Source organism: Phoca vitulina, unplaced genomic scaffold (assembly GCF_004348235.1).
Source record: "Phoca vitulina isolate PV1807 unplaced genomic scaffold, GSC_HSeal_1.0 scaffold99, whole genome shotgun sequence".
Taxonomy (NCBI): Eukaryota; Metazoa; Chordata; class Mammalia; order Carnivora; family Phocidae; genus Phoca; species Phoca vitulina.
This window is the reverse complement of record NW_022589802.1, coordinates 2,785,175-2,808,973: the sequence shown is the minus strand read 5'-3', so window position 1 is coordinate 2,808,973 and position 23,799 is coordinate 2,785,175. Positions and strand designations below refer to the sequence as shown.

The following is a 23,799-nucleotide window of genomic DNA, read 5'->3' as shown; positions in this document are numbered from 1 at the left end:
CTGAGTTTCCTGGTAGGCAATGCCCAAGAGGGAAGAATGATGGAGAATATGCATCTCATTGTCTCAATGTCACTTCCACAGGGCAGCCGACCTTTCCTTGGGGTGACCTAGTAGAGCCTTTGAACAACCCACAGACACTATCCCATGGGAGACATGGGCAGAAGCTTTGGCAGTGAGCTCCAGGGAGGAAAGAGATATCTGCCTGGTGGGATGAGAAACCAGTTCAGATCTGGGTTTCCTCTCTCCATCTGGAACAAGACTGAACAACCCAGGGAGGACTGGAGGGGAAGGTGAGTCCCTTACCTTGACTACCATCCACCTTAGCTATGCTGACAATGACAGATGATTTCAGGGACTTGGATTCCAACCATTAGGCTAAATTCTTTGAGAATTTAGCAGCTATTAACAGGCAGGTATCCCTAGGAAGGGTAATCCATGAAACCACTGCATCCTTTATACTCAGTTGGGATCTTGAAACCTGAGTGCGAGCTTGAAGGTGTGAGGGGAGGGCCAGGAAGCTGCTATAAGAAATCCAGATCTCAACCTGGGATCCAACAAGGGAAAATGGTAAACTGTGGGTTTACTATGTGTTCAAATGGTATGGTGACCTCCCAGAATCCCTCTGGTCTCAGGATTGTGGGAGAGGCACTTATCTCCCTGTTGCAGAATTTATCAATTTAACCCAGGGTGCTCCTCAAGGGCAGGCAGAGCCTCAGTCTTGTTCTTATAGCTGCTATAACAAATTACCACAAACTTAGTGGCTTAAAATGAGAAATATTTATTCTCTCACAGTTCCAGAGGCCAGAAGTCCAAAGTGGGTCTCACGGAGCCAAAATCAAGGTGTTATAGAGTCACTCTCCCTCTGGAGGTTCTAGGGGAGACTCCTTCCTTGCTGAGAATCCACCTAGCTTCTGGTGGCTTCCAGCATTCCTTGGCTTATGGTCACATCATTCCAATCTCTGCCTCTGTCTTCACATGGCCTCATTTTCTGCCTGTGTGTCATAAAATCTCTCTAAGACTACGTGTGATGGCATTTAGAGCCCACCTGGATCATCCAGGATAACCTCCCCGTCTCAAGATCCTTAACCGAATCCCATCTACAAAATCCCATTTGCTATATAAAGTAACATCCACAGGGCCCAGGGATTAGGACCTGGATAACTTGGGGGGAGCATTATTTAGCCTCCCACACTCCTCAAGTACCTAGTCTGGGGCCCATCTCACAGGAGGTGTTCAAAAAGATGCTTGTGGGATGGCTGAATGAACTGCAGTTTGAACTCCAAACTAAACCGGGTGGCTTCCATGTGGATTCTGGGCTCCCAAGCAAAGGTTTGTTTTGGACTTAATTTTTTCCTCATCCCTGTATTGAGCAAAGAAACCATTACATCATTTGTGGTCTATAGGGGTAGAGACATGAGTTCAAAGTCAAGAGTACTGGGCTAGCTGGGCTCCTTACAGTAAAGCAGTCACCCTCTCTGGACTTTGTTGTCTGCAGTGGTGAAATCAGATTTGTAATCCCTATCCCTCCCTGCCTGCTTCTGGCAGTAAGTGCAATGATCCTGTGAGGTAGGGATGTCTGATGTTACACAAATAAATGTCAAGAATTGTTAAAAGTATTGTTACAGAATTTAAACAGAGGAAGAAGGGAGAGGGTAAGTTCAACTCAGAGGATTGCATCTCTCATGGTGGAATTCAGATCTATGCTTTAGCCAGGGTCTCTTGACCCTCTTCTGCTGCCCTGGGTACAAAGGCCAGAGTGAGAGGCTGCTCTTGAATTCTGATCTGTTGCTGGCCTTCGCTCTGCTTCTGCCAACGTGTGAGCTGAAGCCCAGAAAGCCGTGCCACTCCTTCGTGGCACAGAGATGGGGAGGGGCAGCCCCAGGAGCCCAGGTGCCCAGCTCCTGAGTCAGAGCACCTTCCTCAAGCGCTGGCCACACCCAGGTGCAGTGGGCCCTGGAGAGGAAGAAATGCAGCAGTGAAGTGACGTCAGCAAGTTTGGCTCCTGGGGCCTCTGTGTGAGCCCCAGTACCTGGGCCCTTTCCGCAAACCGGGGCGGAAGCGCACAATTGCAAGGGTACCGTTGTGCTGGGTGAGCCTCACAGAGCTAGGGCCCACGCTGTCCTCACAGCATTGCACAGACCGAAGCCACCGAGTCCTTGAGAGCCGAGGCGAAAGCAGACACGCTCGGGCTTCCCGGTCCACCTGTTCATAGTGGTTTTCCCATCAAGGACGCACTGGCTCAGGAGTGGCTCGGCTCCCTTGGTCCCAGGGGCCATTCGTCAGTTGCCTTTTGGTCCTGCACGTGTCCCTTGTGTGCCATCACTAAGCAGGTGGGGGAGGGGGAGGGAGGGAGTGCCAAGTCCAGAGCCTCAGAGCTGCAAAAGACCCCAGAGGCCATTTGGTTCAAGCCCTGAGGGGCATCCGGGGATGAGAAATAGCCAATGAGACAGGCAGGCCGGAAAAGAAGCTGAGAAGTGGGAAGGAAGGGCATGCAGGACAGAAAAGGCACCTGCCTCAGGGACCGGAGCCAAAGCTTCTAGTCTTCACGCTGCCGCTGACCAGCCCTGGATCCTTGGCTAAATCGCTTCCCCTCACTGACCCTCACTTTCCCCCTCTGAACATGAGGGGGTGGCACTAGATTCATTGGTCCATTCATTGGTCGGCCAAATATGCACTGAGCACCTACTGTATTCCATGCTTATTCCGGGCACTGGGAATAGAGGATCCCGAGGAAACAGGAGAAAGAACGCCTTAGCGTGGGAGGGGCGGGACGCAAGGCTGCAGAGCGCTGCAAGGCTCCAACAACTGAGCTGAATTGCAAGGCTGAGTTAAGAGTGTGGAGTGAGGAAACAGCCAAGGACAAAAAAGGTGTGTGTGTGTGTGTGTGTGTGTGTGTGGCAAAATACACAAAACGTAAGGGACACCTGGCTGGCTCAGTCAGTGGAGTGTCAGACTCTTGATCTCGGGGTTGTGAGCTCAAGCCCCATGTTGGGGGTAGAGATTACTTAAAAGTAAAATCTTAGGGGCGCCTGGGTGGCTCAGTCGGTAAAGCATCTGCCTTCAGCTCAGGTCATGATCCCAGGGTCCTGGGATCGAGCCCCGCATCGGGTTCCCCGCTCAGCAGGGAGCCTGCTTCTCCCTCTGCCTGCCACCCCCCCTGCTTGTGGGCGCTCTCTCTCTCTCTCTTTCCCTGACAAATAAATAAATAAAATCTTTAAAAAATTTTAAAAATACACAAAACATAAAATTAACCATTTTAAAGCATACAATTTAGGGACATTTAATACATTGAGGGTGTTATGCAACCAATACCTCTATAAAATTCTAGAACCTTGGGTGCCTGGGTGGCTCAGATGGTTAAGTGTCTGCCTTTGGCTCAGGTCATGATCCTAGGGTGCTGGGATCAAGCCCCGCGTTGGGCTCTCTGCTCAGTGGGGAGCCTGCTTCTCCCTCTCCCGCTCCCTCTGTGCTCTCTCAAAAATAAATAAAATCTTTTTAAAAATGCTAGAATCTTTTCTCTGCTGCCAGAAGGAAACCCTGTACCCACTGAGCAGCTACTCCCATTCCCCTGTGCCTCCAGCCCCCGGCAAACACTAATCAGCTTGCTGTCCCTATGGACGTGACTATTTTGGACCTTCCTATCAATGGAATCGTAGAGTATGTGGTCTTTTGTGTCTGCCTTCTTTCACCGTGTAGCATGGGTCACTACTCAGTCGTTTGTATGACTGAAAACATGCCATTGTATGGAGAGACCACCTTTTGTTTATCAGTCATCAGTTGAATAGACATGTGCGTTGTTTTCCACTTGTTGGCTATTGTGAATGCTGCTACTGTGGACCTTCACGAACAATCCCTGTTTGGGTGGACAATCTCTGAGTCCCTGTTTTCAATTCTCTGGGGTCTACACCCAGGAGTGGAATTGCTGCCTGACGACAGTTCCTCTTTACTTTCAGCCGAAGTGAACCAGGGGGCCATGTCTCCACACCCTCACCGACACGTGTTATTCCTCATTCGGCTGTGGGCTTGTAAGGGGCAGGTTGGGGAGGGGGAGTCTGGGGGACCAGGAGGAGCAGCTAGGAAGCGTATGCCGCCTCCCGCAAGCCGGCTGGCTGTGGAGGGCCCATTAGCGAGCTGTTTCAGGGCCAGGGCTGGGGCAGGGGCTTACGGTGTGGCTGTGGTCGTGGTGGGAGATGAGCAAGTGGAGAGTATGTGTAGATTCAGGTGGCCGGGCAGGGGACAGGATGGTCACTCTGGGGCAGTAGGTAGGGGTGAGGGCGGGGACGGGCTTCCAGGGCCGTGGGGCTTGCATGATGTAATCTGAGCTGGCTGCCCTGCTGGCCCTGCTCTCCCTCACCGCTGGTACTGCTGGGGCTTTGGGGCATGTGCTGGAGGCCCAGAGGCCCGGCTGGCCTGACAGTTCGTTGGAAGAGAGAGACTGTCCAGAGCCAGCCACCAGGAAATCTAGCCCAAGAGCACTAGCGGAGCCAAGGAGGACAGGATTTGGGGAAAGCTGGGAAACCTGGAGCGGTGCTGGAACTGTCCCCACCATTGAAATGACAGGTGTCTGTCTCCAGGGGGAGAAAGCCCAGTGCTCAGCTCAGTGCCTGGCAAATGTGTTTGGATGAATGGAGAGAGAGAGAGAGGGAGAGAGAGAGAGATCCTCACAGGTTCCCAGGAGTCCATTTGCATGCGAGCCGGTGAGGTTTCTGGGGTGGCCAGCAAGGCTCAGGGGCAGGTGCTGGTGGCAGCTGCTGGGACTGCGGGCAGCAAGGGGTCTCGGGAGACAAGAGGCAGGCAGGCCAAGTGGTTTAAGGGTCACTCTGGGCCTCGCCCTCCTGCTCTCTTCTCCTTGGCCTGATCCCCCGTCCCCCACTTGCTGTAAGGCCCGTGGTAAGGGTAAAGTCCTGCAACAGCCCTTGACCGTGGCTGAGCACCAAGTCCTGAGCCCAGCTGGCAGGGCCCACGCCTGACCTCACCAGTGGGGCCTGGAGCAGGCAGGCGCCCAGTATGCCCAGTGAGTGGTGGCAGATTGCACCGGCATGGTGGGGGAATCCCAGGTCACTGGGGTCTCTGAATGCCCTGCCACTCTCCCCAGCTGGGCTGACTTTCTATAGGAACCTGGGGAGGCTGTACTTCTAGAACTGAAAGTAAGAGGGAGAATGCAAGGTGGGGCAGGGAGCAAGGATGGGGAGGTGTGGTAGGGGCAAAGTGGGAGGTGGGAAAGGTGTCAGGATCATCCTGCTGTGCTGCTGCTTTTTCAGAAAGCATGTCACCTTTCCAAAGCCTTTCTCACCTACTCCCAGCACTGAGCCAGCCTCTGAGTACTTGCCTGTCCGTGGTTGGGACCCCTGGAGCCTGGCCCCTTCCTCCAGCTCCCTCCCTGCAGATATCCCAGGGGAGTCCTGCTGGGATAAGCAGCCTCTAGCCATTTCTTCTGCAGGGCTGTTCCCTTTGCCCTCCCCTCCCTCTTCTTCCTCCCCCTCCCTCCTCTCCTCCTCTTGTGTTCTCCTCCCCCTCCTTCCTCTAGTTCCCTTTCCTTTTCTCCCTGCCCCCTATTTCTCTCCATCCACATGCACTCTCCCTTGAGACTTCAGCCTTTCTTGCTCCTTCCATTCTTTGCTGCCAGCCCAGGGAACATGCCACCTCCCTCCATTGCCAGGTGGAGGAGGAGGCTGGGCCTGAGTCTCTCTGCCTTGCTTAGGGGGAGGGAGGACAGAGAATGGTGAGGAGGTAGAGGCAGGGAGGAGCACCTGTCCAGGCCTCAAGAAGCCTGGTGGCAGCTGTGGGGTGGGAGAGGTGAAGCGGGGATGGAACTTCCCAGTGGGATCCTGTCTACACCTCCTTGTCCACCACCCCCATGATCCCCTCCTACACATATCCGGTGGTCCCAATACTGCTCCAGAGTGCCCAGGAAAGGAATGGATGGTGGCAGGGCTGCTGTGTCCTGTGGATGTTTTCTAGGTACTTCTTGGCTTCTTTCTGCTGGACCACCCATGATGATGGTGGTGCTAGTGGGAAATGCTACATGGTGGCTGCCAGGAGTCCCCTTGGCCATTTGCAAGCAAGTCCCCACACTGAGGAGGGGCACATGTACGTCTTAAGACAGTCCTTATGGTGTGTGTGTGTGTGTGTGTGAACAAATGAAGAGCACTGAGCAGGCAGTTGGGACTTGGCTACCAGCGTGACTGTGGTCAAGTCACTGACCCCTTTGGGTGTCATTTGCTTCCACTGTGAAATCTTTTGGCCTGGGTGGCCTCTGGGGTTCCTTTGCGCACTGGCACTCAGCCAATTATAAGCTGCTGTCCCACCCTCTCCAGACTTCCTATTGCTGGTTGGCTAAGTGCAAGGTGGCGTGGCCTCTGAAACCACATGCTGGCCTTCCCTGTAGAGTGGCTTTCCAAGGGTGGTCCCTGGGCCATCAGTGGCACCTGGGAGCTCATCAGAAACACAAATCCTGGGGGCACCTGGGTGGCTCAGCAGGGAGCAGGCTCAGCAGGGAGCCTGCTTCTCCCTCTCCTGCTCCCCCTGCTTGTGTTCCCTCTCTCGCTGTGTCTCTCTCTGTCAAATAAATAAAAAATATCTTTAAAAAAAAAAGAAAGAAATACAAGTCCTGGAGCACCTGGGTGGCTCAGTCAGTGAATCGTCTGTCTTCGGCTCAAGTCATGATCTCCGGGTCCTGGGATCAAGCTCTGTGTTGGGCTCCCTGCTCAGCGCGTAGTCCTCTTCCCCCCTCCTCCTGCTCATGCTGTGCTCTCTGTCAAATAAATAAAATCTTTTAAAATTTTTTTTAAAAATAAAAATAAAGAAAAATAAAAGAAATACAAATCCTTGGGCCCTACTCCAGACTCACTAACTTAGAAACTCTGGGGGGCGGGGGGAACAAAGAATCTGGGTTTTAACAAGCTCTCTGGGTGATTCTAGTACACCCTGAAGTCTGAGAACCACTGTGCCAGACCATTTGTATCAGTGGAGGAAGCAGGGGAACAGTTCATCCCAAATGGTGGGCAGTGCACTATCCCTGGGGGTTGATATTCAGTCAGAGATGCATGCTCACGTGTGGCCCATGTTGCACACATATACGCATGTGTGTGTGCGCACACACATAGACACACACACACAGGCACTTACTCTGTTTGCACAACAGTCCCTGATCAGTCCACCCCTCTGTTGGCAGCCTTGCTTTAGGTAGATTTGATTACAGCAAGATTAAGAATTTCTTTCCATGAAGGACACCACAGATAGTTAACAGACAGACAACAGATGGGGAGAAGATATTTGCTGTTTAAAGCCAACAAGGGATTAATGGATAAAATATACAAGAAAATTCTGCAAATCAACAAGAAAAAGACCCAACAGGAAAATGAGCAAAGCATATGAATAGGCAATTCCCAGAAGGAGAAACCCAAAAGGCTAGCAAGTAAGTATGCGAAGAAATGCTCGGATTCATTAGTAATCAGAGAAATGCAAATTACAACAATGAGATAGGATACACACATGTCAGATTGGCAAAAAGCAGCTATATGATGCCAAGTGTTGGCTAGGATAAAGAGAAAGGGGAACCATTGTGTGCTACTGGTGGGAGTCCAGCTAGATTGATGCAGCTGCTTGGCAAAGCCACCTGGCAGCATGTAGCCAGATCAAGTGTACACGTTCACACCGACCCAGCAATCCCTCTTCTAGGTACACCCCCAGTGGATTCTCGGGCGGGCCCACAAAGGGACTATTAGTTTCCGGTGGCTGCTTTAACAAAGCGTCATAAGCTGGGCGGCTTCAAACAGCAGAAATTGGTTCTCTCACAGTTCCGGAGGCCAGAAGTCCAAGATCAGTGTCACTGGGCTGAAATCAAGCTGTCAGCAGGGCCCACTCCCTCCGAAGCCTCTAAAAGAAGATCCTTCTTGGACTCTTCCAGCTCCTGAGGGCTCCAGGTGTCCACTGCTACCTTCAAAGCCAGCATCTTCACATCTCATTCCATTGTGCCTTCACCCTGCCCTCTCTGTGTGTGACATCTCCCTTGCCTCCCTTTTATAAGAATACATGTGTACTGGTTGAATACTGTCTCCCCAAAATTCATATCCCCCCCAGAACCTCATAAAGTGACCTTATTAGGAAATAGGGTCTTTGCAGATGGCATTAGTTAAGGTGAGGTCCTACTGGAGGAGGAGAGACCTTTCATCCAATGGCTGATGTCCTTATGAAAAGAGGAAAAGATACAGGGAAGCTCAAGGAAGGCCACGTGAGGACACAGAGACTGGACTCGTGTGGACACAAGCCAAGGAAGCCTGGAGCCACCAGAAGCTGGAAGAGGAAAGGAAGGATTCTCTCCAAGAGCCTTTGGAGGCAGCGTGCCCTGCTGACAGCTTGATTTCGGACCTCTGGCCTCCAGAATCATGAAAAAGTAAATTTGCGTTGTTTGAAGCCACCCAGTTTGTGGTACTTTGTTATGGCAGCCCGAGGAAACTCCTGACATGTGATGACACTTCAGGCCCACCCAGATAATGTAGGATAATCTCTTCATCTCAAGATCCTTAACTTCATCACATCTGCAAAGGCCCATTTTCCATGTTAGGTAACATGCACAGATTCCAAGGAATAGGACCTGGTGTCGTCAGGGGCCATTATTCAGCCTGCTACAGGGACCCGCCCAAGGAGTTCATCGTGCAGTGCTTGTGCTACCAGAGCATTGGAGGCAAGCAGGTACCCACCACCAGGGGAAAGGAGAAGCAACCTTGTGCTTACAAGCAACCAACTCAGGAACGCACAGCAGCACGCAGAGGTCACATACATAAGACTTAGTGGAAAAGCACCCGGGAAGAAACTGAGCAAGTTCTCCAGGACAATACCACTGGTATTTATTGACAAACACACACACACACACACACACACACGCACGCGCACACACACACTACCCCTACACATTTGCCAGAGTACACACTCTGAGGGGAGGGGAACTGGAGTGGAAAATGGGCATTATGAGGAGTGGATGGATGGTTGGATTGACCCAGCCAGAGAGGAACCTCACACAACAATGATGGTGATGCCATGAGTTGAGGAATGTCATTACCTGGAGGCCAAAAGAAACAAAGGAGAAGAAAAAGCCCCAGCCCCAGCTGGGTGGTTTCCAGAGAAGGCTGCCCCACTCAGGAAGTGCCTCGGCACTCTACAGTGGTAGTGGGTGGCGGCCAGTGAGCTTCATCCTTCCCTTCCTTTTGGGAAGGGAGGAACCATGTGGCTTCCTGAGTGGAGGGAGGACACCCTCCTTAGCAATACCAAGGAACAAAGAAAGCCACACGAATGCCATTTGCTGTTGCCTGACAGTTGTTTTCCATCTGTGCTGAGTGCTCCCTCCCAGCAGCCTTGAGTGGGCAGCTGCCATTGTTGGCTCACCCATTGGTCTTGGTTCAGACCGCTCATGGTTTTGTTCATTCTTGGAACACGCCCTGCCTCCCTTTTCCCAGATACAATACTTCTAATGCCACTTGATCAAGTAGCAGGAGTGCAAAATAGAACGAGACCAGTGGCCCTGGAAACAGTCATATAAATCATCATGAATTCTGAATCAGTTTGGAAAATAGTCAGCCATTTTGACTCCTGGGGAAGCGGGTTAGATCTTGTTTGCCTCTTTCCCTTTGGGTTTCTTTTAGTTCCCTGTAAAGTTCCCCTTGAAAATGCCATCCTTCTTGGCTATGCTTGGGAGGAAAGAGAACCTGACTTTTAATGTTTTGTCTATTAGTACCAAGGCCAGAGGGAAAAGGGGAGTAATATTTTATTGTAACCTTTTCTTTATCCCCCACAAAGGCCTTTTAGCAAAACTGACCTTCAACATTTGTGAATCCAACAACAACAGGAAAACTCTGATTGTGGCACTCAGCTGTGTTCTTGTCTAGGCTCTCATGATCCACTTAAGGATTTATATTTTCAGGTACACAAACAGCTGCTTGATTTTGCTACTCATTCCTGTCCACCTCCTCACCCTTATTGTTACACGCATACCGGAGAGATGAAGTTTCCAAACACAAGTGAAGAATCAAGCAGGGGTATTTCATCTCTGAAGATGCTTTAACAGCCTGCTCAAGGTCTGCGCTTTTCAGGAACAAATATTTCATCAGAGCCTTGCCATACTTGACACGGTTGGCACTCCTTGTTCAAAACTGAAACTGCTGCTAAAAACAAAACTCATCTAGAGACTCCAACGTATTCTTAGTCATTTGCTTGGGAGACAGGGATTTACTCCAACCAGGAAAGAGATGAGAGAGCAGGCAGAGGTGGCCTGCTTTCTTTCCTCCTTACAAATATTCCTTGCCTCCCACCAAAAGAGGCCTTCAGCCAACCACTCAGGCCCCCAGAAGCCTCAACCTACCCATCTGTACAATGAGGTGGTTGGAACTAGATGTGGGTTTTCATACTCTGTTGGCGGAAGGTTCTAGGAGGTGCTTCGGGAGCCACCATGGAGATAGGAGGAGACTTAGCAGGTGGGGATCCTGCCCCCTCTTGTTCAACCATTGCCCCTCTACTTTCATCTGTTCTCTTGATAGGCCATGGCATATGATTTCATTTGAAAAGTCATTGATTTTGCTGCTGAAAATGTGTGGAAGCCATTGGACTAGATGAACTCTAAGGGCCCCATATGGGTTTCCTGTGACTACCATAACAAATGACCATCAACTGGGTGGCTCGAAACAACAACAATTCTTCCTTCCTTGTCTCTTCCAGCCTCTGGTGGCTGCTACATTCCTTGGCTTGTGGCTGAACCCTGCCATCTTTAAAACCTGCATCTTTAAATCTCTCTGTCTTCACATTGCCTTCTTTTCTGTGTGTCTACCCTTCCTCTGCCTCTCTCCTATAAGGATACATGTGGCTGCATTAGGGTCTATCCAGATAATCTGGGATAATCTCCCCATCTGGATGTTCTAAAACCTTATCTCATCTGCATCAACATAGACTATTTTTTTTTTTTTTGTATAAGTTAACATCCAGAGGTTCTGATGATTAGGATGTGGATAGCTATTGGGGAATCATTCTGCAGCCTACCATGGGCCTTTTGAACAGTAAGATTCTAGATCATCCCCACCCAGTTCCCACCTTAGTAGCTTTCTCTATATTCTCACGTCTTAAAGAACCCAAAAGTACAGCAATATTTTTTCATTCGACTCAGGAATAGGGAACCAAACTTCATTCTTTCATCCTGAAAGAGTGTAGATTTGAGAGCCCTGCCCGACTTCTGATGCTTGTACTTCTATAAAAGTCTAATGGGAATTATGAGGTGGTTTGGCTTTGGGGAGCCTTGCTGCCAGAAGCAGTGTGCCATGCATAGCTGTGGACGATCTAAAGAGCCGGGCACAAGTTGGGACCACAGTCTTGGAAACTGTCTCCCTGCTTAGGCTCTTCCCTTTGCCCTGTGACCGGGCAGCCTGTGTCGACCCTCTGATGACACAGACAACACCCGCAAAGCCTCACAGTAGTCTCCTCCAGGATCTTTCTGAAAACTATTTTGTTGCAAAGATAGTCCCCCCCTGCCAACTTATATTCTCTTTTTTCTGATCATAAAAGTAATTTCTGATCAGTGTCAAAAAGTATAAAGCAACAGAATTAAAGATCACCCATAATTCCATCTTTCCAGGACAATCAAATTTGTGGAATGCTTTCTATGTGCCCGGATCCAGGCTATGTGTGCTTCATACCTTATACCCTGCAATCCTCACAACTATCCTGTGAGGTGGGTATTATCAGACCCATTTTACCAATGGGGAAACTAAGGCATGGAGAGGTTCAGCAGTCAGCCCAAGGGCACTCAGCTAGGAAGGGACAGAGTTGAGACTTGAACCCAAGTACTCTTGACTCCAAAGCCCATGCTCTTGACCTCTGCACCCACCACACCCCCTTCAGTACAATTTTGTATTCAAGGCTGTCAAAAGAATATGACAATAAGATTGGATGTTCACCAGAACATAACCCTGCTAGGACTTATCCCAACCAGGATGCATTCTTGCAAGAATGAATCCTTGCCAGGATTGACTTACATCCTGTCCTGCTCAAAGTCTCATTCTGTGAGGCTGCTGTACAATTCAGAATTTCTGGAGGGGAAGTTCAGTTGGTGGGGTGCTCATCTTGGATTGGGGAAAGCAAGATTTCATCAGTCGGGCCCGAGGAGTCTCTCTCCCCATCCCCAACCCTTTGGAGGGGGCACAGTGTGGTATATTCCAAGAGTCAATTCACTCACCCAGGACAAAAGGAATGGTGGCTTTGCAGGAGCAAGGGATAGGTCACGTGCACTTCTGTTAGCCATCTACATCCATTTCCTTGTCCAGAGAATTATGTGCCTCCTGTTCATTTGGTGCAGTAAAAACATGACCCACTTCCATTTCCAAAGCAATGGAAGCTTCCAGTCCCCACTTTGGTGGGAGAGGCAGGCAGTGTAGTGCAGTGGGCAGAGCTCAGGGCAGTTCCAGGCCCAGGTCTGCCATTAACACCCATGTGACCTTGAGCCAGCTCCTGGCCCTCTCTGGAACTACTTAGCTCCCCATCTAGAAAAGGCAAAATTCACATGAGATGCTAATGGCCCTTTCACCTGTAAAGTTCTATGATTTATAGAGTGTCAACACTGGCATTCTAAGAGGTGATTTGAAAATTCATCATAAATATTTAAATTAGCTAGCAACATATGCTGAGCTCATCACATAATCACGAGCCAGATCGGGGAGCAAGATCTAGGAGAGAGAGGGTGACGCATAATTTGACACTCACTTCTCTCTAGATCCCCCAATCAAGGGTCCCAGAAGCTGGTTTTCTGTGTGATCCCTGGCTTATCATCATCATTATCATCACCCAGCTCTTAGATGAAAGGCAGCAGCAGCAGCTTATTACCAAACAGTGCTGGTCCTCATCTCTCAACACCCACAAGCCACTTCAATTCCATTCAAATTTGACTCCCAGATCTGAATTGGGACCAAATGCTTTGCAGGGCAGCGGCCCTCTAGACAGCTATGGGAGGCGGTTCTGATCCTGCCAGCCCTCCAGGCCTGGTGGAAGAGCCAGGCAGGTACAGAACCAACGGGAACACTCAGGGCATTCTGACTCTTAGGAAAAGTGTGACCATGCTGAGGTGGGTCACAGGATCCCCGTGTGTGAGACTGGGCTGGGGGTTGGGGGTGGGGGGTGCTGGTGGCAGGAACCTGGCTGGAACTGGATCTTGAAGGGTCTTTCTGTGGTTTGATCAGAAGGTTATAGAGTCATGAAAGGATTTTAAATGGACCAGTGACAAGATGGAAATGTACATTCATAAAGGATTCCTTGGGTTGCTGGCCTGACGAGCAGATGATATGAGAGGGTCATCCAGGCGAGACAGGATCATAGCTCAGTAGTGGTAGGTGGGCAGAAGCATCCAAATTTGGAAGATATTTAGGAGATCTAATTGATGGGATCTGAGGACAGCAGGGATGTGGAAGATGAGGGAGAGAGGGGAGCCAGGCAGGATACTGGGGGGATGGTGGTGTCACTCTCTGGGGATGCATATGGGGGCGGGGCCAAGGTTGGGGAGCGTGGTTTGGGACACAATGGGGCAAGGTCCTGGAGGGTCACTCATCTGATGACTTCAGCAATTGCCCACAGGCCCTTTGACCCTCGCTGCCCTTCTCTGTGTGGCTGTAGGCAGGCAGAAGAATCCTGGATGGTCATTGACAGAGGAAATGCCCTCTGTGGATCCACCCTCTCTTTGTTTGTTTGCCCACTGATAACAACCAGGCAGTGAAGCCTCTGACAGACACTGGGAGGTAGGAGATGTTGATTCTAGTCCCAATTTTACCTCTGATGGCTTGGTGCCCTCCAGCCAAACATTTGCTTTTCCTGGGCTTCAAGTTTTCCAAAATATGCCCAAATATCTCACAGGAGCTTTGTGGGGCACAGGTTAGACGGTAGATATGCAAGCACCATGTAAACTGTTAAGGAACAAAACGCAAAGTAGCATTATTATTATCATCATGTTCTCTGATATGACTTGGGCTGTTTGTAGTTTATGTTTACAGTCCCTCATCCTTATCATTGTATCTGATTGTCCTTTTCCCTGACAACCAGTGAGTCGTGCAGGCCAGGTACAAATACATCCCAAAGTAAGAGGAAAACTGAGATGATAATCTAGATAAATCATGTAGGGGGGGAAAAAAGGCTTTTACTTAAAATACCTCAAACAGACTGATCTGAGAGTCACATCATATTTAAAAAGCTCTCCAGAGAAATCTGAAAAGATTGCCAAACGAAGGAGAACTGTTTACAAAGACAAGCATACCTTTTCCACTTCATTGCAAGATTGTAGAATCAAAACACCTTCATCCACTCTTTCAGCCAATGTTCACTGGGGAACAGGGAAAGGGGGACCACCGCCCTGAGGAGCTTATGCTCCAGCGGCCTAGGTGTGATTACATACTAGTGCAACTCCCTGACTGCATAGAGGGGAAACTGAGGACCAGTGAGGCTCCGGGATTTGTCCAGGGGTTTTCCAAGGTCCCCTGAAGTTGTGAAAGCAGAGAGCACAGCCCCCACCTGCACTCCTAGGATGCTAGTCTTCTTTTGGTGCATCTGTTGGTTTGGACTTGGAAAGGCAAAGCTATTTGCCCAATACTTCATGAAGCCATAGCACACGTTAGTTCTACCATGGGCAAAACCCTCACAGCAAACACTGCGTCAGGCCTTAGGCTGGGCGCCATGGACGTGGAGCCATCTCAAGATGAATGGGGCTCAGTCCTTGCTCCAGAGGAACCACCCAGTCGATCATGACAATTTCAGTTCTAGGGCCTAAGTGCCCCCTCCGTGTTCCCCACCCAGGACCAGGTACCCAAGACCAGGACCCCACCAGGTGCTTCTGTGATGTAGGTTTATTGAGGTAGGGCTAGTGGGGGTATGGGTGCATGCATTCAGATGCATGGGTCCAACTGGCCTTGATCCCACAGCTCAGGTCACAGACGGCCCAGAGACAGCTGGTTTTCTGGGGAAGACGTTTCAATTGTTCTCCAACTGCAGCTCTTCTGCACGGTCTCAAGAACTAGGAGTGAAATCTAAGGTAACTATTAGAACAGTGAACCCTTCTCAAGCACTCATTTTTGGGTCAGGCATTGCTCTAAGTGCTTCACATGATCCCCGCAGCAACTTGTGATGTGGGTACTATTACTAGTCTCATCTTGTGAATGGAAAAACCAACGTACAGAGAGCCGACGTTGTTTGCCCAAGTCACACAGGAGCAAGTCGGGCGCAGATTCCAGCCCCAGCGGAAGAGCTCAGGCTCCTCCCAGACATGCCCCACCGAAACGCTACGTGGCGCTATTGGGACTATGGGGCTCCCTTTGCAAGCCAAAGTCCCAGTTCGCCCTGAAAATCAACCCACCCTACCGCCAGTTCCCCAGTGCTGCCCCGTGGCACCAGGCACCCAAAGGGGAGTGCCCTTGGCCTTCTCTAGAAGTGATGTACATACAGAGGGACTCACCTGCTTGGCTGAATTAAGTCCTCTGTGCAGTTGGCATTTGTCCTCGAGTTTTCTCATCGTTCCCCTGCAACCAGAGAGAAGGTGTGCCCCCTGCACCAGGCATCCGAAAACACAGGCAGGCCTTCACTTTCTCAGGAATCCATTCCTCCATCTAGCATTTCGGGGTGTTTCCTGGGCCCCAGGCCCTGTGCTAGCTGGGCAGAAACCCAGTTGAGACCGACATTTAACAAGCAATCACCCAAACAGTGGCCAAGTGATGGCTGGGAGAAGTGCCACAAAGGAGATCAGAGGGAGAAAGGAAAGTGTGGCTGGGGGACCTCAGGAGCCTCCGGGGTGGGGGGGGAGGGTAACTGGGCTGAGGTCTCCAGGGTGGTTAGGACTCACCTGGGCCCCAGAAGGGGGACGGGGTCCAGGCAGCAGAAGAGCAGGCTTACATACATGAGCACTCCTGGTGGTTGGGGTGGGGGGTGGCCCAGGGAGGAAACTGGCTTTCAGGGTGAAGGGGAGGCAAGGGAGAAGAGGCTGCAGAAGTGTGTGTGTGTGTGTGTGTGTGTGTGTGTGTGCAGGGGCGGGGGGGAGAGAGTTCTGTCCTCACTGCAGTGGGAGGAGAAGCTGCGGATGGGCTGACAAGAAGGTCCGATTTACGGTTTGAAAAAAGATCATGCTTGCTATTGGCTGGACGTGGGATGGGAGGTGGGTGGGGCACAAATCCCGCTACTTTTCCCCACCCTCACTGCCAAGATCCCAAATCCAGGCTCACAGCAGCTCTCTGCCTCTGGCCCCCTCGGGCCCATCCTCCTCAGCGACAGGGGTTGCTTTCTCGGATACAGCTTTGATTGGGTCACTGCGTGCTCAAAATCCTGCAGTGGCTTCCATTGCCTAGGGCCTGTGAGAACCTACAGATGACAACGCCTGCCAGGACAACCTCTTACTGCGGCCCTCCCTGACCACTCTAGACTTCGGGTTCTCCCACCAGTTCACCACACACTTCCACATCTCTGTTCACGGGTTCCGCTTTCCCCACAGCCTGGGGTAATTTACTCCTTCTCTGCCCACGGAAACCTCACTAACCCTCGGTGCCCAGCTCAAAGTGACCTCCTTACTCAGAAAGCCTTGCCAGGGGCGCCTGGGGGGCTCAGTCATTTGGGCGACCAACTCTTGATTTTGGCTCAGGTCATGATCTCAGGGTTGTGGGAATCCGTGCTCAGCAGGGAGTCCGCTTGAGGAATCTCTCTCCCACTCCCTTTGCCCCTCCCCCACTAGCTCGCTCTCTTAAATCAATCAATCAATCAATCAATCAATCAATCAATCTTAAAGGGCTGGGGGGGAAGCATTGCCAGACTCGGCTCCACCCGCCAGCAGAATAAAGCCATCCTCTTGGCCTTTGCTTGCCCCTCTGTCTGGCATTTATTTCATCCTAGACTCCATTTAGCGCTGTTGGTGTGTCTACTCTCCAGATTGCAAGTTGCTTGAGGACAGGGACTTTGCCTTAAGAATGTAAGGAGGTCCTTTTGCCCTGGGGCTTACCTAGAGCATCAAGGTCAATTGAAAAATGCATTCGTTGGTTAAATTTGAATGGCGCGGCTGTTCTGTGACCCATACTGGGGAAATAGCACAGACTAGAACACGGGTCCCTGCCCTCAGGTGGCCACTGTCTGGTGGGGAGCCCATCAATTAGCGAGATAAATGATGTAAACGTATAGTGTTCCTTAGCTCCTGTAGCAAGATAAAGGAGGGGAGGAAGGGGGGAGGCAATGCTGGGTTGTGGGTTTCAATTTTCAATTAGGCAGTCAGGGAAGGTGGCATTAGAGCAAAGACATAAGGTGAGGGTGAGAGCCTTGCAGGTTTATGGGAGAAGAGCGTCCCAGGCAGAGGAAAGAGCTAGTGGTAAGGCCTTGGGGTGGCTATTCCTGAGTGAAGTGGGGGCAGGGTGAGGAGAGAATTGAGAGAAGGAATCAGAGGTGGGTGTGGTGGGCTTGTGTAAGCCCCTGAGGGACACTGGGAAGAGTGAGGAGACAAAGTAAAGTTGCGAGGGTCCTGAGCAGAGGAGGGGCAGGGTCTGACGTAGCCGGACCCCTCCAGCTGCTATAGTGAGAACAGACTGAAGTTTAGAGGGTGGGGACGAGTGTGGTCAGTCAGTACAAGTGCCATCCTCGCCAGAGTCATGTTCTTTCATCATCCGGTGGGTCTGTTTCAGTCCTCTTACTATGGTACTGGGGCACGCAGAGGACCACCTTTCAGGTTGGTTTGGTTTTTTGTTGTTTCCTTTTGTTTTGTTTTGTTTTGCCAGGGAGTAGGTAGTGAGCGAAGATAGGAAAATCATTCCCTTTGTGAAGCCTCACCGGCAATCCTAAGAACGTTGATGCCCTAAGGGACCCCAGGGACCAGCTCCTGTTCCGCGTTCTCATGATGGGAAACTGAGGCCCAGAAAGAGGGACCCCGGGAGCATTTAAAAAATGGCCACTCCGGTTCCCCCCTCCCCACCGCAGGAATCCCTTCGGATCAGGTGGAGAGAAACAGCTCGTACCTTTCCCCCAAGAGGGGGTGCTGGCCCATTAGCTGCTCAGTGAGTCACAGCCGGCCCTGCACCACTCGGGGCAGGCACCCAAGGGCCGAAGGGCCGTTCCGGACGCGGCGCGCCGTCGGCGGGGGCGGGGAGGCGGGAGCAGCCGCGGGCGCCCAGCCGACAGCTCCCCCGCGGCGCGACCCCCTCGGCGGCCGCCACCCCAGCGCCGCGGCCCTCGCCCGCCCCCCCCCCGACCCGGGCCCCGAGCGCGCTGGAGGGCAGCGGCCCTTCGTGGCACGTCCGTCTTCCCCGCGGGCCCGGCCCGCTCGGCTGGTGGTGGCGAGGGCTGCGTTCGGGGAGCTGTCGGCCGCCCCGCGGATGCTGCCCCACTTCCCGCCTCCAGGCTCGTGCTCCACGCGCTCGCTGCCGCCGCCGGCCCCAGGGCGGCCCGGGCCCCGCGCTCTGCGGGGAAGGCGAGACCCCGGCCACGCCGGCCGGAGACGCGCACACGGCCGCGCTGCGGCCCCGGAGGCCCGGGCGGCCCGACCTGCGTGCGGCCTCGCGGCGGGAGAGCGCCCGCAGGTGCGCCCCCCGCGCCCGGCCCCCCGCGGGCCTCTCGCGCGGCCTTTGCGAGCCCGGAGTCCCTGCTTCTCTGGGCCGCCGGCTGCCCCTGCCAGCTCGCCCGTGGCCGGCGCACCCCACGGGGGAGCTGAGCTATTAAGGGTGGGCCAGGCGCGACCCTAAGGGCCAGGAGACCAGCCCTGGCTCAGCCACTGACTCCTGTGGGCCCCCCACCCCGCGTCAGGAGGAGGCTGGGTTAGCGGGCCCGGAAGGTCCTTCCCAGCTGTGCACCTTTACAAACCTGTAAGAGCCATAGACCCGAACCACCTCTGAGAACATTTTCCTCCCTATGGGGGAAAAGGTCCAGTTGGAATACAATTCCCACTTTAGAGCGGGGGGGGGGGGGCGCGGGGAGGCTCCAGGCCGTGAACCAGGTCCGGTGGGGGTGAGCAGGGTAGGGCAAGGGCCCCAGGGAAGGCCTCGGAGCCGGAGCCGGCCTAAAGACTCCCTACCTGTGAAGATCTGAATTACAAAAGGCTCTTAGATCCCTACTGAAAGGGTAGGCCTCACTGTAGGATCTTCACGGGCAGTACCCTTAACAGAGTTTAAAGGATTCAAAAACTCGGCCCCACCCCATATCCACTCTGGCTGCATTTCCTTGGATTCTTAAAAAGGAGGCTGCCCTGTTTGGGCCTCAGGGATGATACCTTTAAGCCCTCGGCATCCCCATGAACCCCTGGGGGCAGGGTTGTGGGGGAGGGGAGGGGTAAAGAAGGTAGGAGGCTAGGGTTTCATGTTTGTTGTTGAATGATGAGGACTCCCTTTAATCTTTTGGGGGTCTTGAACAGACAGCAACTGAAAACCTCTTTAAACAGCATCTGCCACACTTTCCCCTATTTCCTATTTACTTTCAATGTTTTCCTAACCTTTCCAGGCAGCCAAGCAGCTTAGGGGATTCTGGTTTGAGGTTCCCCTCTGTGGATGGGCTTGGTCTGGCGCTGGGCCTCAGAGGTGACTGATATGGTTAAAGTACTTTCCAGCGAGGGCCAGGCCAGAAGCGCAGAGTGCCGTCCCTCGCCTTGACCAGTCGGAGCTACCCCCAAGTCACCGGGCGCTGGGCTTTGCTGCAGACAGCAGGCTGCCTCGGGGCCCGAGTTCAGGCCAGGCCCAGGCACCCCTGACTTTCTGTCACTTTTGTCACCTTCCAGACTGGTCCTTAGCTCTCCCCGGGTGGCCTTTTACAGGTGACAAGCAGACCACCTTCAGAGGTGTCTGACCAGTATCCCCTCCCTCACAAGCAGATGGCACGGTGGCCAGGGTGGATAGGTGGGTCAAATCACCTTTGAGAGAGGACACTGAGGCTGGGAGAGGTGAGGTGACACAGCTGAGGCAGACCCAAAGTCAGTGACAGAGCCCAAAGCCACAACCTTGCCGCGGCCTTCTAGCCCCACTGTTCATGTCACCTCATCCCCCTTCTGAACGTGGAACTGAGTTATGAGTTTCTGCTGAGGTAGGAACCCGCTAGGCCACAAGCTGTGTTCAGGCATGCCGCCACAGATGGGCAGTACTGAGGAGAAAGACACTGTGAGGAGCCTCCCACCCAAGGCTTGTGAGGGACAGACGGAGGAATTGGGGAGACTGGACCTGAAGAGGACATGGAGAGTTGGGGGGATATGTGCATTTGTTGTGGGGTGGGGGGAGGAGTAGGGAACCATGGCAACCATCTTCAGATCTCTGACTCACTCAGCCATGTCATAGTCATGTACTGTGAGGTTCTGATGACAGCGACCACAGGTTTCAGCTTCAGGACAAGTGCTTCTGCTCCAGGACAAGGAGCTTTCTCAGGAGCTGAGATGGAAAGTCTTCCTTTGAAGAACAGGAGCAAACCGTTCGTCCTCCGAAGTACGTACGCAGCAATAGGAGGCCAGTGGGCAGGGCTGCGGCAGGGGGTGGGGAAGAACGGGTCTTGAGGGTGGTGTCTGGACAGCACTTACTGCACGGTCTCTTCTAGATGGGGGATGCTCTTATTTCCCTGGTCTGGCCTTCAAGCTGCTGTCTTTGGGAACACCCTCGATGTGCCCCGGTGTAAATGTGAACCTCACCATCCACTCAGGGTCCCCACCCAAGTAGTGCCTTGTGGGCTCTGAAGGTTGACACTCTGGTCCACCCCCTTGGTGCCTGCCACCTGCTAAGTGCAGCTTCCCAATGTGGCCAGGACGCCAGGCAGTGGATGGACCAGAAGGAGACCCCTGTCCCAACCTGAGACCCCAACTCACATCTTGGGCCTAGAAAGGCCCGACGACATTGAGAGGCTAGGGCACTCTGGCAGAGGGGAGATACCGGTCAGATCACACGTGGAGATCCTGCTCCCCGCTGGGAAGGGCAGAGAAGGGTGGGGGGAGAAGGGAATGGCCTGGGCAGGTTGGACCCTGAGAACCTCATCGTGGAAGAAGCTGGAGCTGTTTGCCTGGAGAAGAGACCTGGCCTGCCATGAAATCCTGAAGGGTAAGGAACTGTACTGTGTGCAGGATGGTGAGCCCAAGGCTCAGAGATTACCTGAGGTGGAAGAGACAGCCCAAAAGGGAGGCGGTAAGCTCCCTGTGAGTGGAGGTATGCAAGCAGAAGGTAGGCAACCGCTCAGCTAGCTCCAGCAGGGCAGAGGATTGGACCAGGTGGCCTTAAGGTGTTTGTGTTCCTGAGAGTCTTTAAACTGGGGACATGGGGAAGGGACTCCATACTTGTCAGCTCTTGGCAAGAGCAGAACTACCTTGCCTTTCGGTCTCAGTTGGATCCCTAATGATGGAAGCCTAGCAGTGCAAGCTGGGGGGGTTCAGGCCTTCCCGGGAGGCTCAGAGGAGTTGCCAAGAGCTGGGTGGGGTAGGGAGGAAGGGGCCTTGTGAGGTCAGTTCCCTTGCACACTTCAAACTCAGGCACGGTTTCTGGAAACAGCATTTGGAAAACTCATCTGGTGGGTCTCTTTTCTAAATATGGGAATTATAGATAGCTGGATATCTTGGCCCTTAAAGTGCTTTAGAAAGGGAACTTCCTATAGAAAAACTCATGATTCCTCTTCCATTAATTCCTCCAAATTTCAGTCCTTAAAATATGCCCCCTTTTCTCATCCTTCCTTTTTCTTCCATTCTTTTCAGGAAGCTCGTGGTACCTCAAGGAGGGAAGGGCCCTCATATTTTCCAACAAGGCTGATACTAGCATTTGGAGTGGGGAATTACTTTCTGTATGTGACTGTCCTGTGCACTGCAGAACATTTAGCATCCCTGGCCATCCCCTTCCCTTATAAAATTCCAGCAAGGACTCCCAGTCATGGGGCACTTCCAAACATCCCTTAGAGGAGACACTACCTCTCCCTACATTTTGAAAGCCATTGCCTTAACCCCCCCCTCCTCCCCCACCCCCCCACCCCCGCCAAAGAAGTGACTCGCTCAAGGCCATATCACCAGCCAGTGGCAAAGCCAAGGCCAAGTCAAAGCCCATTCATTCATATTCATTCATCACAAGAACTTTTATTCTTCACCAGGGTGTTTGTCGGGAGAACTGAGGGAATGCGGACCTGAACTGAGGCAGTTAAGAGGGGGGACTCCCTGCCCACAAAACTACAGTGTCTCGCAATTTCTCTGCTTTTTGCCAAACTCCGTTTCCCTGCTGTAGCCCGCCTAGTTCGCCCTTTCCGCACATGCAGGCACAAATCGAATTTCTGGCAATTCGTGCGCAGAGCCTAGCCGAGCGCGATCCGCAGGAGCACAGTCAGGTCCCCTTCGGGCGGGGCAGCAGGGCCCAAGCGCCTAAACCCCGGGGTCTCGGCGAGCGAACCGCTGTCTTCCACCCGCAATGAGAAAGGAGCCAGCGAGCTGAGGCCGGGCCCCTGCCGCGGAGCTGCGCCGCAACTGGGTAGAGGTGGAGGCCCGTCGACCCTCGCTGGTCGGTCCCCGGAGATTTTCCGGGTCTGAGGGGCTGCCTGGGGACCAGGGGCCGGGGGCAGGGACGCCCAGGCCGTGGCGCGGCGGGAGCAGACGGCAGCGCAGCTGGGCTCGACCTCGTCTTCCCACGCCAGAGGCCGAGGCCGCCGGGAATGGCGGGGCCACCTCTCTAAAGTCCTTTGAGATCCTAGCTCGGTTCGAGAGGGGGGGCGGTGCGTGTGGGAAAGCGAGAATATTATTATCCCTCTGTTTTGCCTCAGCAGCCAGCGCCGGCGGGTTGTTCTGTTTGAATGAATGATCCCAGAGGCCGCGCCCAATGGGCGCCCGCGCCTGTTTAATATGCATGAGGCCCGCGGCCAATGGCCGGGCGAGGAGGCTGTTTTAAACGGCGGAGCCCGCTGGCCAATCAGGCGGCTCTCGTGGAGGCAGCTAGCGCGAGGCTGGGGAGCGCTGAGCCGCGCGTCGTGCCCTGCGCTGCCCAGACTAGCGAACAATACAGGTACGTTTCGCACCGCCCGCGCCCGCCGCCGCCGCCGCCACTGCCGCCGCCGCCGCCACTGTCGCCGCCGCCGCAGCGCCCGCACAACTTTCCGGCCCGCGCCGCCGCGAGCGCGCTCCGCCGCCGCCCCCCCCCGCCTGTCGTCCCCGCGCCCTTCCCGCCCCTTCTCCTTCCCTCTTGCTAGGTGGCCGGGAAGGAAGAAGCAATTCAGGTGTTTCAACTTTTCAATGCTTCATCCTCAGCTCCCCGCAGTCGGGGCTGAGCCCCCTTCGGGGAGCCGCCCTCGGCCGCCGCCCTCCCCCCGCCCCCCCCCCAGGGCAGCGGCCGAGGGGCCGAGGCCCCCAGAGGCCAGATGTTAGGGCAGCTGCGGCGGCGGCGGCGGCGGCGGCGGCGGCGCGAGCCCAGGGGCGGCTGCGGGCTGCAGGCTGCGGGCTCCGGCGGCGCGCGTCGCGGCGCGGGGCGGCGGCACTGGGAAGGGGGCCGGGTGCTTCCCGGCCCGGGACGGACTCGGCGAGGGGCGGGCGGCCGGTGCCCGCCGGGGGCTGCGGCGTGGGCAAACTTCGCTCCCGGGCTCGGCCGGGCGCCGCGCGGGCCCGCGGGCTGCACTGCTGCTTCTGCATTAACATGGCCGTCGCGGGAGCGCCCGGCGGCCCGGGGGGTGCGCGGGCCGGCCGCCCCCCGCTCGTCGCCTGCCCGCCGGCCGCCGCCGCCGCCGCCGCCGCGACCGCCGCTAACATGGCTGGCGCGGTGCTGGGCTCCGGCGAGGGGAGGACGGGCGGGCGGGGCTCCCGGGCGGGCTCTGGCCTCGGCTCCGGCGCCCGCGGCCCCG

General features: G+C 53.9%; 1 protein-coding gene across 2 annotated transcripts in view; it reads left to right on the top strand.

Moving 5' to 3' along the window:
- The first annotated feature begins 22,893 nt into the window (after positions 1–22,893).
- Positions 22,894–23,799, top strand: part of HMGB3 (high mobility group box 3) — a 5,302-nt gene continuing 4,396 nt past the window's right edge. The window contains exon 1 of one of the 2 annotated variants that reach the window (XM_032397530.1): positions 22,894–22,970. The gene's annotated coding sequence lies outside the window, so the exon portion shown is untranslated. Of the gene's footprint in view, positions 22,971–23,145; positions 23,182–23,799 lie in introns of those variants that run through there. The other variant, XM_032397531.1, reaches the window with a different exon arrangement.